Source organism: Cyanistes caeruleus, chromosome 5 (assembly GCF_971803275.1).
Source record: "Cyanistes caeruleus chromosome 5, bCyaCae1.hap1.1, whole genome shotgun sequence".
Taxonomy (NCBI): domain Eukaryota; kingdom Metazoa; phylum Chordata; class Aves; order Passeriformes; family Paridae; genus Cyanistes; species Cyanistes caeruleus.
Window position 1 is genome coordinate 74,914,909 of NC_141705.1, and position 17,025 is coordinate 74,931,933.

At 36.5% G+C, this 17,025-nt stretch overlaps 1 long non-coding RNA gene across 1 annotated transcript; it reads left to right on the plus strand.

Moving 5' to 3' along the window:
- The first annotated feature begins 2,916 nt into the window (after positions 1–2,916).
- Positions 2,917–16,805, plus strand: LOC147653260 (uncharacterized). The gene is made up of 4 exons (XR_015287246.1): positions 2,917–3,569; positions 6,332–6,434; positions 12,918–13,058; positions 13,321–16,805. It is a non-coding gene; the product is annotated as an uncharacterized LOC147653260 (long non-coding RNA).
- The last annotated feature ends 220 nt before the right edge of the window (positions 16,806–17,025 follow it).

Genomic DNA, 17,025 nt, shown 5'->3' on the forward strand with positions numbered 1-17,025 from the left:
AAGGACAGCAAGAAACTCAGGATTCTAGTTTATGTTGGTAATATCTCTTTCCCTGCAGATGAAAGTTTTGCCTGTGATTTTTGCCTTTGTAGAGGAAGCAAAGTGATTGGTTTTGTCTGCCTGTGTGGCTTTGAGGTCTGCTTTCTCCCTTTCCAAACTAATCCAATAAAATAAAAAGTGTTCTGGAAAGCATGACTCCTGTGAGAGAGGCACGGTCTGACTTTGAGGGAGAAAAAGTGTCTGCATTAGGATGATAAATGACTGACTATAATTAATTGATCAATTAATTGATTTTACAATAAGATCCAGTATTAGAAGTAGTGGCCTTAAATATACCATGACCTGCAGTTTTATCTGATAAATTATGCTCCATCAAAATCCACACTCAGCAGTTATTTATTGTGCAAAGTTCCAAATTGGATCTTCTACTTCTGAATTAATTTGGATCCTAAGTATTTTGCATTTGTATTGCCACCCAAAAGGGTTCTTGTAAAAATCATGTTTAAAAAGGGGATATACAATATTTACAGTAGGAACATGCTTGACTTTCTATGATATTAAAAAAGCTTAGCAAAAGGGAACAATGCTCATCATCTAAATGTCTGGTCTAGAAAAATTATTCCTGGGGTAATTTCAGGATGCTGCTCTCCCTGGATTCAATTTATGTTCTGCATCTACAATAAAGGGCAAATGTCTCTGCAGTTCCCTGCTGAAATCAGTGTTGGGCTTGTATTTCTCAGTCTCACAGCTTGGAAGAATGCCATTGCAAAGAAGCACGGAAAAGGGAAATGAGCCACCGCAGAGAAAGTCAAGAGTGAAGATGCACTTCAAATCAATTTTGCCATGAAGTTGAGCTCTTGTTATGTCTGGTAGGAATGGATTTTAACAGATAGGAGAGAATAACCTCAGGGCTATTCTCCTAATCACACAGATTTCTTTTTTTTTTCTTTTTCTTAACTTTTCTAGAAAAACTAAAATATTAAAGATTTTTTAAAAAAAATATTATTTTATTAGTGCTAAATGTCTAGTAAAAGCTCAGGAAAGTAGTTCTGTCTTGGGAAAAAGATGTTATTTAACCTATGAAATGTTGTAAACAGATTATTTAAGTCAGACTTTTTTATTCTTACTTCTATGTAGTAATGGTGGAAGAGATGATGGAAGATACAAAAGATGATGGAAGATACAAAAGAAGCATCAGTCTGATGAAGTATTAGAAAGTAACTTGAAATGGCCTTTGACTACATATCAAATAAATACACAATTCAATAAGGGATCACAATTCAAATATTCAGAAGCGTTTAGGAGACTACACCATTTTAAAACCCACTAAAATATGTTTTTATAAGTGCTAGCCTACTGCACAGGACAAAGATTGAGGAAGAAGATTTCAGAATAGCTGAAAAATCTCAAGAATTGCTTATAACCACTCCAAGGATTTTCCACAACTAACTGAAATATAGGTCATAAGTCTCAAAAAAAAAAAAAAAAAAAAAAAAAAGAGAAAAATTCAGCTTCAAATACTTACCATAAACCCATCACTTCAGTTACACATATCAGCATGTTTGAGTTCAGCTTGCAGCAGCAAACAGTTAGGTACTGTTGGCAAAAAGAGAAAGCAAAGTCTGTTGCTACAAATTTCTGGATTATTGCTCAAAATATCCATGTCTACAGTCTGCTTTAGAGCAGCTCCATGGTAAGAAGGTATTTGGGATTTGTTATCATTTGGGCAAGCATGACAAGATAAGATCTTAACAACTATATTGGAAACATGCACAAGTTCGTTTACACTGCCTACAGTGCTGCATTGATTCCTATCTCTTTTCTGGGTTATTTCACTAACAAAAGGGTCACAGCAAATATACACAGAACCAATAAGCCTACAGACATTAACCCCCCCACCACCCACTCCCCAAAGTCTTTATATAACAAAAATTGTGTGTGGTTGATTGTGGCTTAGATACATTGCAAAAAGAGTTTTCATCGACTCGCCATTTATTCATATTGCAACATTCTCAAATTCACTTCGTCTATTTTTAGAGACAGATAATAAACATTTATGTGATCAAAATAAATAATACAGGACTACTGAAACATCTCAAAGGCTTTGCTATTCAGAATGCCATCAGCTCCTGCCAAGGAAGTACACTCAGCACTAGCCACACTTCAGTTTTCAGCCATTTATTTTTGACATAATGAAAATGCCTTCTCTCCAAGTACATGGCCACTCTTCCTCTCTTACGTCAGAGCCTGCAAGCTATCGAGGGTAAAAGATGTATGAGCCTGTTCAGACTGAGAGAGCCAGCAACCTAGTCAGTATGTTTCTTTTTTTAGTATTTAATATCTTTCCTGGCTGCAGCAGATTTAGTGTGCTTGGAAGGTAACACTGAAGTATTTGGACTACCACTGTTTGGGGGACACTGACCACTGAGAAAGGAAAGCAAGCCAGAATTTTTGCTTGTTCTACATTTAAACACATTGTTAAAGAGATAGGAGAAACTTTTTTTTTTTTAAAAAAAATCATTCCACACATCATGCCCCTGTGCCACTGTGAATACACGTTGCTGCTCACCAGACACATCTGTAACCACAGCTGCTCACATTCCTTTCTGTATGCTTACAGCATGCAGACTGAAAGTCCTAAAATGAACAGGAAAAGGGGGAAAAAGCTGGATTCCAGATGATCTGACTGGTTTCAGACTGAAGAATCTGAGGTGGCAGCTGCTTAAAACTTCTGAAGGGATTATCTAACTAAATCTGAGGGATTAATACATTACACCATTCCTAGATAGTCTGTCTGCAAAGGCATTAACTAAGAGTTTGGAACACAAGTAAAAGCACCTACCACTTCTACTTCAGCAGCTCAAAATTGCAGCCGAGCACACGAGAGTGCATGCTGACATCAGATCAGTCCTCACTAAAGATCTATAGAGAGCTGCATTGTTTCCTGCAATCAGCAGTTCTAGACCAAATTCTATGAATCCCCGTGGCCTTGTCTTTTATCAAATAAAATGTGAAGCACTGGTGAATTGAATGGAAACTTTAACTAAGCTCAAGAAGAGTTTAATCATTCCATGCTGCGATATGCAAAAGAGCAAGGCTATTCTGTAAAAGTACAAGCAGACGTGTAGCAGATTAGATTGTCTGTACCAGCATCTCTGAAATTCAACCCTTTCTTAAATCATTTCAAAGACAGATGGACAATGTTTTGCCAAGTCCTCAATTTGGTGGTGATGAAATTGCCTCATGAATGTGAAGTTAGATAACTACTTAGAATTTCATATATTTGTGAGAGAACAGAGGCAGAATTATCTGAGGTCTTCTAAACTGCAAGAAAAGAGAAGAAATTGGCTACATGCTGAAGCATTGACAAAAGGACAAGTTGAATCTGTTTATAAGAATGCTGGCAGAAGATTTAAGTGCCTTACAATTTCAAATCAAAGGCCTGCTGGTGGAGAAAAGCTGGAGAGAAAAAAAAGAAATCTGCAAATACACTTTTCTTCTGATATGAGATAGAAAAGTCGAACAGAGAAACTAAGAGAGGAGGAGGAATATCAGGAATTTTTGTATAGGTAAGTATTTCTGAGCTCAATTTGCAAAAAATTCAGAGATAATGGGAAAAAATATCTATGGTAAAAACATTTGAAAGAATCCCCTGGCATATTAAAAAAAAATTACAGGTTATTTAGTTTTGTATAATAACAAGGATATTTAAATAATTATATTATTTATATAATGGTTTATGGTTATATTTTGGTTTGATGAGGATGTTAGAATTCTTGCAGTATAAGCTGTGCAAGCTACTTGTAGTTCACTTTGCCATACTAGCCTTCAGTTGTTTTCTGTGTTGTATCTAAAGGAGAGGCTTTATGACACATTTTCCTACAGTTGGTTATAGTCTGTGGAGAGAGCACCTGTGCAAAAGATGGGAACACTGGTAGATAACAGAGCTAAAACGTACTTCTATCTATATAATGATATAAAAATCTCATTACTCTTGATATGCTATACTGGCTACTGTTCTACAAGAGAGACAGGAAAAAAAGGACATCTCCATACATCTTGTTTGGAACATCAATGTCCCTGCAGTTACTAAACATTAATGAGAGTACATAAAAATTACAGGTCAGTTTTGAAGAAAGGGATGAAAAGTCTAAAAACAATTTTTAAAAGGACTCAGGCTTCTGTAATATATGTGATTTTGGATATCTGACTTCAGCTCTGATCCAAGAAGTATCTGTTCATTGTCTCCTTTAATAATAAGGCTTGGCAAACACTGACTATATGGCTTTGATTTGAAACTTTATTTCTGCATTTACTTGGTCTCAATTTCACCCTGTTTCAATGCCAGCAGAATAAGAAAAACTGACAGGATAATGTTTAGGTTTTTAGACTCTCATTTTAGAGCTCAGAGCATGTTCACACACCTGCTCATGGCAATCTTGACCCACTGGTTTAACCCAGTGCCTTTTCAAAAGTCACTCAGTAGTTTAGCTGACACTCATCTTGGGTAATAGCCTCATGCAGAAACATGTGTCCAGATCCACCTCAGCCTAACTGCAAGGAATTCAACCCCCAGCTTCCCTCTTCAGTGCCTTACCAGAACACAAGGCAGCCTGGATCAGAGCAGTATAGAATGATTCAGTCTGTCCTGTAATATCTGGACCTGCCAACTTTCATCATCCTCAGAAGGCAGAAAAATCACCGTCTGGCGATTCAAGAAACATCTGTGACGTATTTTTAGAACTTATTTCAGTCCTCTCCATTTTCTTTCATCACAATCTTTTGTTTTTACTCCCTGCTACTTACTTTCATTTTACCTATTGCAAAACTGGAACAGTAACTTCAGTAACTTTGCTAATCTCTGTTTTAATCCCTCTTTTAATCTTTGCTTTACTTTCCCATCCTCTCACGTCACAGCACAAACACTTGTCCCACCCCCCAGCCTCTTTAACTACCATTTCTCCTCTCTATGTTATCTCTTTACATCTTTACACTCAGAAATAGCACTCTGTGTCCTGCCTTGAACTGCCAGCTCCCTTCAGTACAGCTAAGTTACTCTTGAAATCAGTCCCCTTTTGGCTTGTCTGACTCTGCACTAGGATAATTTTCTCCTGCTGTCATTCTTCTGCAGATCCCTCTAGATTTTTTTGCAGTTCCTAGTGGGAAATCCAAACAAAATACTTTTTATTTTGTCTCCTTAACTCTTGCCTTTCAATTTTCTCAGGCTACCTTTACCTGAAAATTTAAATATAGCTACTTTTTTTTAAGCAACTAACAGCCCTACCTCAGCATCCCAGACCCATTGTCTCCTTGTCTCTCTGACATCTTTCTATGAGTGACCAGCTATCAACACTTCAAATTCTATAAAATTAAAAAAGGCATCTTGACATTCACTTGCACCTTTTTTTTAATCTGACTGGCCAGCATTTCACTGTCATCTTTGTTTATAAATACAAGATATACTTGGCCTCCCCCCACTTATTAAAATGCTGCTGCAAAGATGGGTCTTCTACTACAAAGTTGTACCCATGTCACCCCTCTCTTTTCATTCCTCTACTACTGGGTCACTTTTTTGTATGAAAAACTTCTGTTTATTTCTCATGCCAAGAACATCATGGTCCCATCCAATTTCCCATTCAGCAATTTCCAGTAATCCAGCAGCAGGAACTCCAAATGACTTCTCACCTAAATCTCCATATTTTAACTGTTCTACCTCTCATGTGACAACGTAAAAAAACATCCCCATCATTCTCAGTCCCATTCATAAAGAAAAAATCCATTATTATGAAGCCTCAGAAAACCTGACAGTGCATCTTGTTAAGGTCTATGACAACAGGATACCTTGACTGTGCTTTTCTCATGCACTTCACTTTTTAGTACCTGGTATTTCATTTAACTCTTGGATCAGCTGGGCAGGGATGTTCATTGGTGCATTCATACACACACAACTTCCACATTTATGGGGCTGTGTAGGGATGTTCTCATGGTGGGGGACACTGGTTGCAGCTCCTTGTTCATCTCTGAGACTGGTCCTCGTTCATGTTCAAAGCTGGTCCTAAAATGTCTCATGAGAAGGAGAGAGGGGATTATAAGGAATTTTTATAGTGATAGAGACCCTCATAAAGAAGATAGAGTCTGGATAACTGACAAAAGTTGCACAGGACAAAATAGAAAAGTCATGTAAAAAATCTTTTCACCAAGAGAAAAATTGGTCTCCTGGACAGTCTTCTATATGAAAAAGCCACTTCACTTCTTCCTTTTGCTCTTTTCCCCATCCTAGCCTTGCAAATATGAGTTGTTATAAAGGCAGGAGTCACATTTATGTTCACAGGTTGAAAAACCAAGAAGAGTAATGCAGAATCTATTGTCATAACCAGAGAGCATGGAGAGGGATGAAGAGCTTAGAAACCTATTTCTGTTCTAGACATATATAGGTATGTAAATAATTTTTTTTAATGGTTTTATTCTAAACTGATGCACCTATCAATACTGTTACTGCTACTCCAAGCAGCTATAAAACCTGTCCAATCCTTTACAGTGCAAATTTCTCTGACTCTTTTTGTCTGGATTTAAAGGATCAGTATTACCTCTTGAGTTGCTCCCCATTTTGAACTAAAAGCTTAAGGTATTTTTAAAAGTCTTTGTGAAACTGTATTTATAGTAAAATTGTACTTGGAAAAGTAGTAGGAATATGTCACAGAAAGCAAGAATGTTTATACTGAATTACCTGATTTCTGTCTTTTGTGATTCTGCATATTTAGCATCATTTGGTTTAGGATTAAAGACCAGAAGAAACGACTGCTAAAGACTTATAAGTACATTTAATCCTATTTTATACTGAGGTCTTTATTGAATCATGTATTTTAAGTTACACTCATGAGAAGTGCAGAGAAATGCACACTGAACTGGTCTTATATAGCAGTTAAAAGCCTTCTTCAAATGCTAATCATTTATAATTAGTCTACTTCAATTAGTAATGAACAAATTGCCCTCTCCAAGAAAAGAGAATATATTCCATGTGCTGATTAAAAGGGAAGAGTGATCTTCAAATTCTGAAGCAAATGATTGATGTGAAGCAAAACTCTCTCACAATTTTGTTCTTTTAACTCTTTGATGAACTGATCAACAAAGGCAAGTTTCCCAAAAGTCTTAGAAACATTATTAGCAATTCACAAAAAGAAAAGCACATCTGTGTTCATACGTTCTCACTTTAAATACATCCTTACTTTAGCACTATTTTATGCCATTTACTAAGCAGGTGTTATATTTCCTCTTTTTTTTTTTCTCAAGGAATCAGCTTTTAATTGGCTACTTTCTAATGTGCAAAAAATATCAAAAAGCAATTGGTTGGTTGGGAACTGATTGTTAGGCAGTAGTCCCAAAACAGCCTTTGGGCTGGAATAAAGGCATCTTACTTATTCAGTGCAACTTAAATCACTAAAGATTACACAGTTTAGGAGAAAATACCTAAGCTGAATTTTGATACAGGACTTCTTTCACTTGTCTATTCTAAATAGCCCAGACTGTTTACTGGAAGAGTTGTTTTGCTTAGTCCTAATGTATGAGTTCTTCAGGCAATATTGTACTTTAATCATATGCAAATCAATAGTTTTGAAACACCTATTCTGAAATGGGGTAGGGACGAGGGAAAGAAAATTGGATAATTCATTCAGAAAGTGAGTTTCTGCTTTCTGCTGATATGCGAACTGGTGAATTACAGAAAATCAATGTTCTATTCTTTGTATTCTGTTATTAGGTGTTCTGCTTCCAGATGTTTGGAGTGGTCTTGTATAACTGGGGTTTTTTTCATTGGTTTTGGTGGCATTTTTACTTAATCAGAAGTGTGTGTGGGATATTAAGTGAAAATATACAGGACAATGTTACATGTTAAAAAGAGAGAAAGCCCTTATCACTGATATGGTTGTGTAGAAAAATGCTGTAGGACTGGTAAGGAATGTATTAACAAAAAGATTGCAAGTGGAAAAATGCAGACCTGACAAAACGAGATAAATTTCTTCAATGACAAGTCTGTCTCAATAAGTGCAGCTGAAGTAGGGAGAGAGTTTCTTTAGTAAAAGTTATGGAATTTAACAGAGATTTCTAGCACTTCATTTCAGTTTTACCTTCCTTTCAGCAGTTAAAGCTGCATTCAGTTCTTCACCTAGGGACCCATGGCATGGTCTCTGAAGGAGGAGTTGATATCTCCTTCCAGCCATCTTCCACAGTCATTGACTGCCCTTCATTTGAGGAGGCAGGTGAAGGCACTGAAGCATTGCTTGGAATCTGATATAAAATGTAAAGCATTACAATATTGTAATATAATTTGAAAGCATGTAGACATGTATTAAATTGAAATCACTCCCCTCTATATGGGAATAGGGAAAAGGATATCTTACATTAGACAAACACACAGCTATAGCACTAATTAATTTCCTGATTAAAACTATAGATAACTCCATAAAATAATTAGCAATAGCTTCATAGATCATTTATCAAGTATCTGGAATTCAGATAGCAAAACACAGTTGCTCTAGGACAATGGTTAGTTTCCCTGTTAGTCTGCTTCTTCTTTAACTACCAGCTACATTGGTAACATTATGGTGAGCTCATAGCTCCTCCATAAATGTTTTATCAGACTTGAAGATCATTATCCCATAAAACACCAGTGTAAGCAGCTCTCATTTAGCTCGCTTAACCCTTTGTCTTAATTCACTTGAAAACTTAATGATTCCGAAAAAGTCATTTATTGTGTCCAAATAACTTGGCGAAGGATTTGTTGTTTGATTGCAGGTGATTTCAAAGTCTTATTGAGATGTTAGGATCCCTGTGTTCAGAACTAGATTGAATTTTTCTTTCTTTCAGGGTTTCCAGACACAGTAACAATAAAATGTTTAAAAAACACTGGATTACACATGTAAAGCAGCCACATTATAACTTACCCATTTTTACTTTTAACAGAATAATTTACAGAACCAATGTTTATTCAGGGATTATTCAAGAGGTTATTTAGGGATAGACTTTTGGTCAAGTGCCTTAGTTTTATCACAAAGAGTCAGTTTTAACTTCTATCCACATTATATCTGACTTTCCTGAAGGAGAAAGTTTAGGAATTTACTCTTTTGGGCAAATATGGATATATGTTACTATGTTACCTCCTCCACCTTTGGAACTGCAACAGTGAAATAAGGAACTGAAAGTACAATCTAAAGAAAAAAACCTGTATTGTTCTAAGACTGGCTTTCTCTCTAGCCTCATGATATGAATACTTTTTTGTTTGACAGAAAATGTAGTAGGATTATGTAGTATTATCATCAGACTACTAATGGACTTCCAGAGTTGTCATCAATAATACTAATTCTGCACAAATTAAAAATAATTACCCAGGAGTCAATCAATTTGCCACCTATAACACACAGAGTACTCTGAGAAGAAATGGGAAACATGTCTTTGCAAAATGAAAGTTTGTAATAAAAAATAAATATTATCTTTAATGAAGGGGCTTTTCATATAAAAAAAAAAAAACCATAGCACTAGCTTCAGAATCCAATCCAAGTCTTGTTTCATTAAAAAAAATATTTATGGAAAAAGGAACTGTGTGCACATGAAATACTCAATATACATGAACTCTGTATGTTCTGTGAACACAAAACAGGAAAGAGACCTGTTCCAAAGAATTAGTGGAAATACACAGATTTCAAAAAGCAATCTGGTTGCCTGAGAACTCAGTGAGAAAGTCAGAATAGTTTTACAGCTAATCAAGATTCATTCAGAAATAGATAAAAAAGTTCTGATCTAGAAAGAAATTAATATCCATATCAACTATACACAATATAATCTGCTGTTCAGGCATTCCATAAGGATGTTTCTTTATCTTGGGAACATCCTTGTGGTAAACCTTATGGAATATTTTGTGGCAAAATATCACAGAATACCTTAATACAGCTATAAAATTTGTCTTCATATCTAAAACACAGAAAAGTAAACACCTAAGGAAATACTAAGAATGCAACAAGATGGATTTTTGTGGAGAGGAGAATTGGAAAGAAAATTATTACTTCCTTGTGAGTGATACTCAAGAAGTGCAACAAGTAGTACAGTGAAAAGAAAGTGAAAACATAGAGAAAAAATTTTCTTTGATTATAGGTTCTGGATTATGGAAAAATCTTTGATGGAAATTACATCTCCTAGAATATGGACAAGGCACTGTAAATGTTATAAAGGATATACTGATGGATTGGCAGAACAGGAGCTGGAAGTATTTTTAGTATTTTTCCTCTTCTTTCCTAATTCTTTACTCTTATTATTTGACAGCATGCAGGATTTCTAATATTTTTGATGCCATTTCTATAGTAGGAAAAAATTAATTCCACATTTTAAGTGAAAGAACTCCCAATTTCTGCAGGAACATCTTGCAGTGAGCTACCAGATATTAAAAATAAAAAGTGAGAACTCTCAGCATTTAGTTTAACATCTACATAAGAACTATTTCTGCAGAATTCTTTTATACACCATAGAGATAAGCACTCCTGGTACCTTCATCATTTCATATTGCCAACAGCTTATTTATGAACTGTATCAACAGAACAACTCACAGCCGGAGGGGAAACAACAAAACAAAACTGGTACAAGCTAGAGTACAAATGGTAAGGTTATTAGGATGCAATTAGACATTAGGGTGCAATGGAATAAAATGGACATCAAACAGTGAGTCCCTGCAGTGTGGGGCAGGATAGTGTGGGGTTTTTTGAGTAGGGTGAATAGATGGAGCAGAATGCAGAGGCCAACTCTCCTCAGCTGAGGGCTGGCAGGGCCCGTCTGCCTTCACACAAGTCATTGTTAGCAGCAGCACAGATCTCCAGAGAAGTTCAGAGAGAAACATACTCCTTCCAGAAGAGGTAGAAGCTGTCTCCAGGAGCCAGGCTTCTCGGGAAAATGTGCTTTGTACTGCCTTTGCTCTTGTTAACAGCCCAAGATACGGAGAATATTTTTTGGACGTTTCCAGTTACTTGAAGAATCAAACTTCCTAATTTGTCTCCTACTTGTTCTTCAGCTACACCTGACTGTGTAACAGACTAGCAAGCAGACTCCACCATAAAGGAACTGTCTGCTCTGCATAAACTGGGATTGATGATTCCTAATAAACCTGTATTTTGAGCTGTGCACATTCAGATTCAAAGATGTAAAGCCAAGACTGCCGACTGTGATCCCATCACACAACAGTGTGCTTGTGTTCTGCCAGGATGACATTTTATATAGTTATGTCTTCTTGTCACAAGAAAAAAACTGAAAATGTAAAGTAAGCAAAGATACAGAGGTTTTATTCGCTTTTTGCAGCACTCAAAACTCAAATCGCCCTGATTATATAGCAGTGAATTTAGGTATATTACAGAAAACATGAAGACAAATGCAGCCTAAAATCAATCTTTGCAGAAGGTAGAGCCTTGATTTTCCCCTCCCATTTCAATCTATTCTCAAAGTTAGATATTCTTAGGGTATATTTTGTAGGTCCAGAATCACAAAGAAACAGGATGTATTTCCTGAAATTCCTTGTTTCATATTTTCCATGATGTAAGAGAATTTTTATATATATATTTATTTTTTTTGTTTGTTTTTTTCTGGTTGTCTTCATTATCAGGCATCAACAAAGGTCCTTTATATAAAAAAAAAGGAAAGAAGAAAGAAGGTGGGATTTTTTATCTTTGTGTAAACGTGTTAGTTAAAAATTCATTATATATTTTGTAAATGTGTAAATTAAAAATGCATTATACATTTATGAAAATCAAGAATTAACTCCTTCTCGCTGCATGTTTTAAGTCAATATTATTAATCTTGAAATGCAAAGGAAAGTCCAAGTGTACCATTGCCAACCAAAGGACTTTCTCACCTGAAAAAGGAAAGTTGCGGACAGCTTTCCAGATTGTCTAGGCGCTCAAAATTACTCTTACATCATTTTGTCTTTTAGCCATTAATGTAAGGAATGAGGCCAAGCAAAAGAAGATAGGTACTCCCAAATCTGGATGACCTGAAGCTCTCAGAAGAGCCACCCAGGGCTACAGGCAACCAGACAAAATTTAGTGTAGACTGACACAGCTCTAATTTCAGCCAGCAGTAGGGATCTATCTGGATCTTGGCCAGCATCAGGCTCGAGACAGTGAAAAGCTCTTTTTTTTTTCTCAGTCTGTTCGATTGCTTTTTTTCCCAAATAAAGCCTGCACACACTACCTAACCTGATTTTCTATTTATATCCATATTTAGGCATATATAGGTGACTCAGCAGACCTTTCAATGAAAACATACTTCAGGGAAGACACTTTTCCAGGGCATACACTGCAGGGAGCAAAGCTCCATCAGCAGTCCCCACAACTCTGCTCCCTGCAACACGCATACCACAGGCCTTTCACACTATCCAGCTGTTTTTCATTCCTGTTAGAAATGAGATGGAGAGTGGATACGGGGAAGTGACGCATTTCCAACTTAAATTTTGGTCTCTTTCAGTTTAGAGACTGCGTGCAGTGGGTACATACTCAGATTTGAAGAGCTGGAATTGCTCGTATACCACTATTTATTTGTAGCAGAAGATGCTGCTTTGTGAAGTTACATGCACTATGAACATATCTTACTTTTGAAATATTATTGTTTACAGGATTAGAAATAATAAAATAATAGCAAGCCCAGCAGAAATAACAGAGCTTGTGTTTAAGTATGAATTTTCCTCTCCTAATGGGTAGTTATTTATAATTTACTAACCCTGCAGTGATAATGAGGGTAACCTGCCACAGCAAAGTAAGCTCTCTGACTTTCCAGCTTAGTGTTCTGTTTGCTCAGGTAAGAGAGCTGGTTTCCATCTCAGATGAATGGGTAACACTCCTCACAGGCTGATCAGCAAAGGAAGTTTGTTCTCTGAAATTTCTCTGCAGACTATGTGCCAAGAGGGTCTCAGTGAGACTCCTTCACACAGTCCACAGAAAACTGGAGGCTGGGACACAATGGGAGAAAGGATAGCAGCTGTGAAGAGTTGGGGGACAGAGAGGACCCAGTGTGGGTGTCACACTGTGCAGGTAAGCTGGAGGTGGCCCTTGGCTCCTCCCAAGCTACCGTTTCTCTCATCTCTCTGTTAGGTGGTCTCACCGCAGCACCAGTACCCCCAGCATATTTGAGAGGGCTGATACATTGATCATTGACGAGACACAGTACTGCTGAAGGTGATAAATGCTGCCTGGTCGGTCTGGCATTGCCCAACCACCCAGGCTAATAGTATGTGTTGACCTTTTCAAGCTCTACAATGCACAAACTCAGACATTTTGTATCCTTTTCTCAAAGCTGACTTGGTCTCTGATGACTGGGAGACTGCAGGACATCAGTGCCTACAGCTGGACCTCCTGATTTCTGATACTCCTGGCAAAAAAGTCCTGCATCTCTGCTCTCCAAGGACACCAGATTTTTAGGTAAGAAATAGCCTGTATGAAACATTTGAAGACTAACAGATGGTAGGTTTGGAAGGTTTTTTGGGGGTGAGTGTGCTGTCAGGAGAATATAACAGATAAGAGATGTGATTCCATCCTATGTCTGTATGCTATTATACAGAATAATCTGGCTTTTTGCACAGGTATATCAGAATCACTCTAAAAAAAAGATCACAGTGTCTTGGTGCCCACACTACTTCACCTGTATTTTAAGGAGAATATAAGCCTCTAATCTTATCTAGACAACACTTCTAAGATTTCCTTCTCATCGTGTCCAAACAATCAACATTCCTGTAATAAGTAATGCCTTGATATTAACTAAATCTCTAAGGTATCTTTCAATGGAGTTTTCATAGCATGGGCTGATTTATTTAATTGATGAATAGCTTTGTATGTGCTTATTTTTAATCCTACCCATTTATCTTATGAAGAACTTCTGTTTGTAATTATTCCAAAGATCTAATACCAATATTTTTAACGATAATAATAAATGACATAGCTTTTAGTGAGCCTTTTAATGTTTGTAAAACAATATTCTAATTATTCCAAATAAAATATTTATTCAGTTATTACAAAAGAGCTTGATATTTTACTTGGTCTCACATGAATACAATGAATCCAACAGGCTGAATTTCTCTTTGAAATCCATGAGCGCATACCTTTTAATCACATTCTCACACTTCAAAATCTGTAGAATTCTCTTGAAGATTTCTATGCTAGGAGTTAAATATGAAATACTACCAGAAAGACCCTATAGCATTTTACCTGCTCTATCATCTTCTGCATCCAACTGTTGTGTCACATTGAGAATTTAAATTGGAAGGTCTTTCTGCCAGGGGAGATTTTTTTACTAACTGGCAGAACAGCTTCATTGTCCATTGCTAAGGTTCCTTGTGCTAATGCACTACAAAGAATGATTATTATTTAATGAATACGTGTAGTCTCCAGGATGGTTCACTGAGGTTATCACTGTCGGTTACATTTTCTAAGCTTACATTAAAAATTACAGGAATAGCTACTCCCTTGTACACTAAAGAGGACAGAATATTTTACCACTTAAGTGAAGAGTGTGCATAGATACCATCCGTAGTTGCAGTCTCAAGAGTTCTTAAAAATAGCAAGGAATCCATCTCTGGGTGCCTGATCTTGGCCTGTGATTCAAAATCCATTTTTAGGCCCTTAAATAGGCAAAGGAGTTTATAAAAGCCCTTATTATCTAGTCATGTCACACAAGTCACTGTCTGCCAGTGGAATCCATCAGTCCCCTATCATTGGAGATGAGTCATTTCTCTTTATCCAAGTTCACAGACTGTGGAGGCTATTATTTTGGTAATAGGCCTTCAGGTGTTTCCATTTTGACATCTGAAGCTTTTCAAAAGACTTCTGAAGACATTCAAGAAATATTCAAACCCTCCAGACTCAAATATGAATAGAGACTCACCTATTGCTTTCCATTCTCCCGAACTTTCCTCTTTTCTTTTGATTCTTTCAGAAAAAATTCAAGTGAGATTTGCATTTTTCAAATTATTTTTGACAAGTGAGTTATTGATTTGAGATTGTAAAGCACAGTTTTAATCACTTAATTTTTGGCTGGGCTAATCAGTATTTTAGCTTGTGAAATAATTTATTTTTTTTTTACATTCCATACTTGTAGGAAAACGCTAAGAAAAATGCTGGTGAATTTCAATACTTTTTTTCCAAGTTTTTCATTCATCTGTGCTTCACTACCCCACATCCTTCTTCCCAGCTCACTGTAAAGTTTCTTGATCATTAAGGGAGTTGTCATCACTGCACTTGATATAGCTTTGACTAATCTCATAACAGAGGCTTTTCTGAACAAGCAGTAAACTTTATATCCACTATTTTTAAAAATTAATCAGTGGCAGAGCCCATTTATTGTCATAATTTTATCTTTCTGTAGCATTCATGCAACATACAATCAACTTTGAGCAAGAACTGAGCTGTTTTGAACACTGATGTGTACTCAAAAATTGATAATATGGAAGTATGGAAGTTCTTCCAACCAATTCGAGGCAAAATTTCCCATGCTGTTTCACAATGAAGAATTTGCTTGAAAATTTTGCCTCAAGTTTTTAGGAGCTTTTCTTCATTGGCTTCTGTTGTTTAAACACAATGAGATTTCAGATTATCATGTCTATTAAATTAAATCTCACCTAAGTTTTGCTTATTCTACGATTTGTGTCTAACTGCATCTTCCCATAAAAGCTCTCAAGTGGAAATACAACTACTTGACTTTTTAGGTTATAAGAACTTCTTTCTCTCTCTCCTATTTAAGGAGAAAAAGACTGAAAAGCTATAACTGTTCATCAAATTTATTGTGCTTGTAATCCCATAAAATCCAATTTCACTATTGTTTTTATTGGCTGAAAAACTTACTCAGGCTTTACTCATGAATTATGTATTTAAGAACTGAGTACAGACAGGATCTTATGATCCATAATTACAAATCAAGTCTTATACAAGCATCTCTTCCTGAATCACTCTGGTAATTCTTTCAGCAACACAGTTTTGTATCTCCAGTATTAGTTTTGGGGTTTTTTTGGGTTTTTTGGGGGGGTCTGTATATTGTTAATCGAAAAATAATTAAAAATATCCTCACAACAAACTCGCATTGAGACTGCTGCAGTCCCCGTCCCCTAAACATACTTTCATGACTTCACTAGGCTAGTGAGTATACTCACAATTGTTCCAAAAAAGCCTGTATCCTCTTTAACTTGAGTGCAAATCTCTAACTTGGCAAGTGTACAAAATTTAACACTGTGCCTAGACATAAGCACAAACACACCCTGCACACACACGAGGTGTCAAGGAGGTGGAGAACAGTAACAGCCCTGCAGCCCCACAGCCTCCTTAGCACTGGAATTACTGGAGGAATAATTTCCTGAATGCAACCTAACACAGCCATTTAGTCAAGGATACAGTTGGACTCAGAAGGCTCTTTAGACAGTTGGTCACAAGAGATTCCTGTCCTGAATTATCCCCTGGGGTAGCATCCAGGTCCTGCAGGCTACAGAAAACGCCTGACTACTTCTAACACATGCACTTAAGCTCAAGCCCAAAGTATCATGAGCGCTCTGATAAAATGGAAAAAAGGAAAGCTCCATAATCTGACAGTGTTGGGTGGGAGCTCTGCATGCTGTGTATCTCAATAGGTAAGAAGTAGCTCAGAAGTTACCAACTGGAAGGTCAACCAATGGAAGCATCTTCTTTAAACATGTTAGATTTCACTCAACAGTCTGACAACAGTCAGATTTAGTCTGCCTCCTTTCTCAAGGGAATTTAAAATAGTATAGCTCTGTAGAAACCTAGATGACCAACCCTTGTACTATTCAAACAAGGAGTACACATAGCAGTATGTTGTGCTCAAAATCAATTACAGTAGCTTAATGATTAACTGAAAAAAATTACTGATTATTTCATTACTTTATATGCAATTTATTTTAGAATCAAAGAGCCTTTGGATATGTGGAAAAAAACCCAAACACCAGTTTGATGGTATTTTCAATATTCTATTTTTATCATAATGATTTAAGGCATTTAC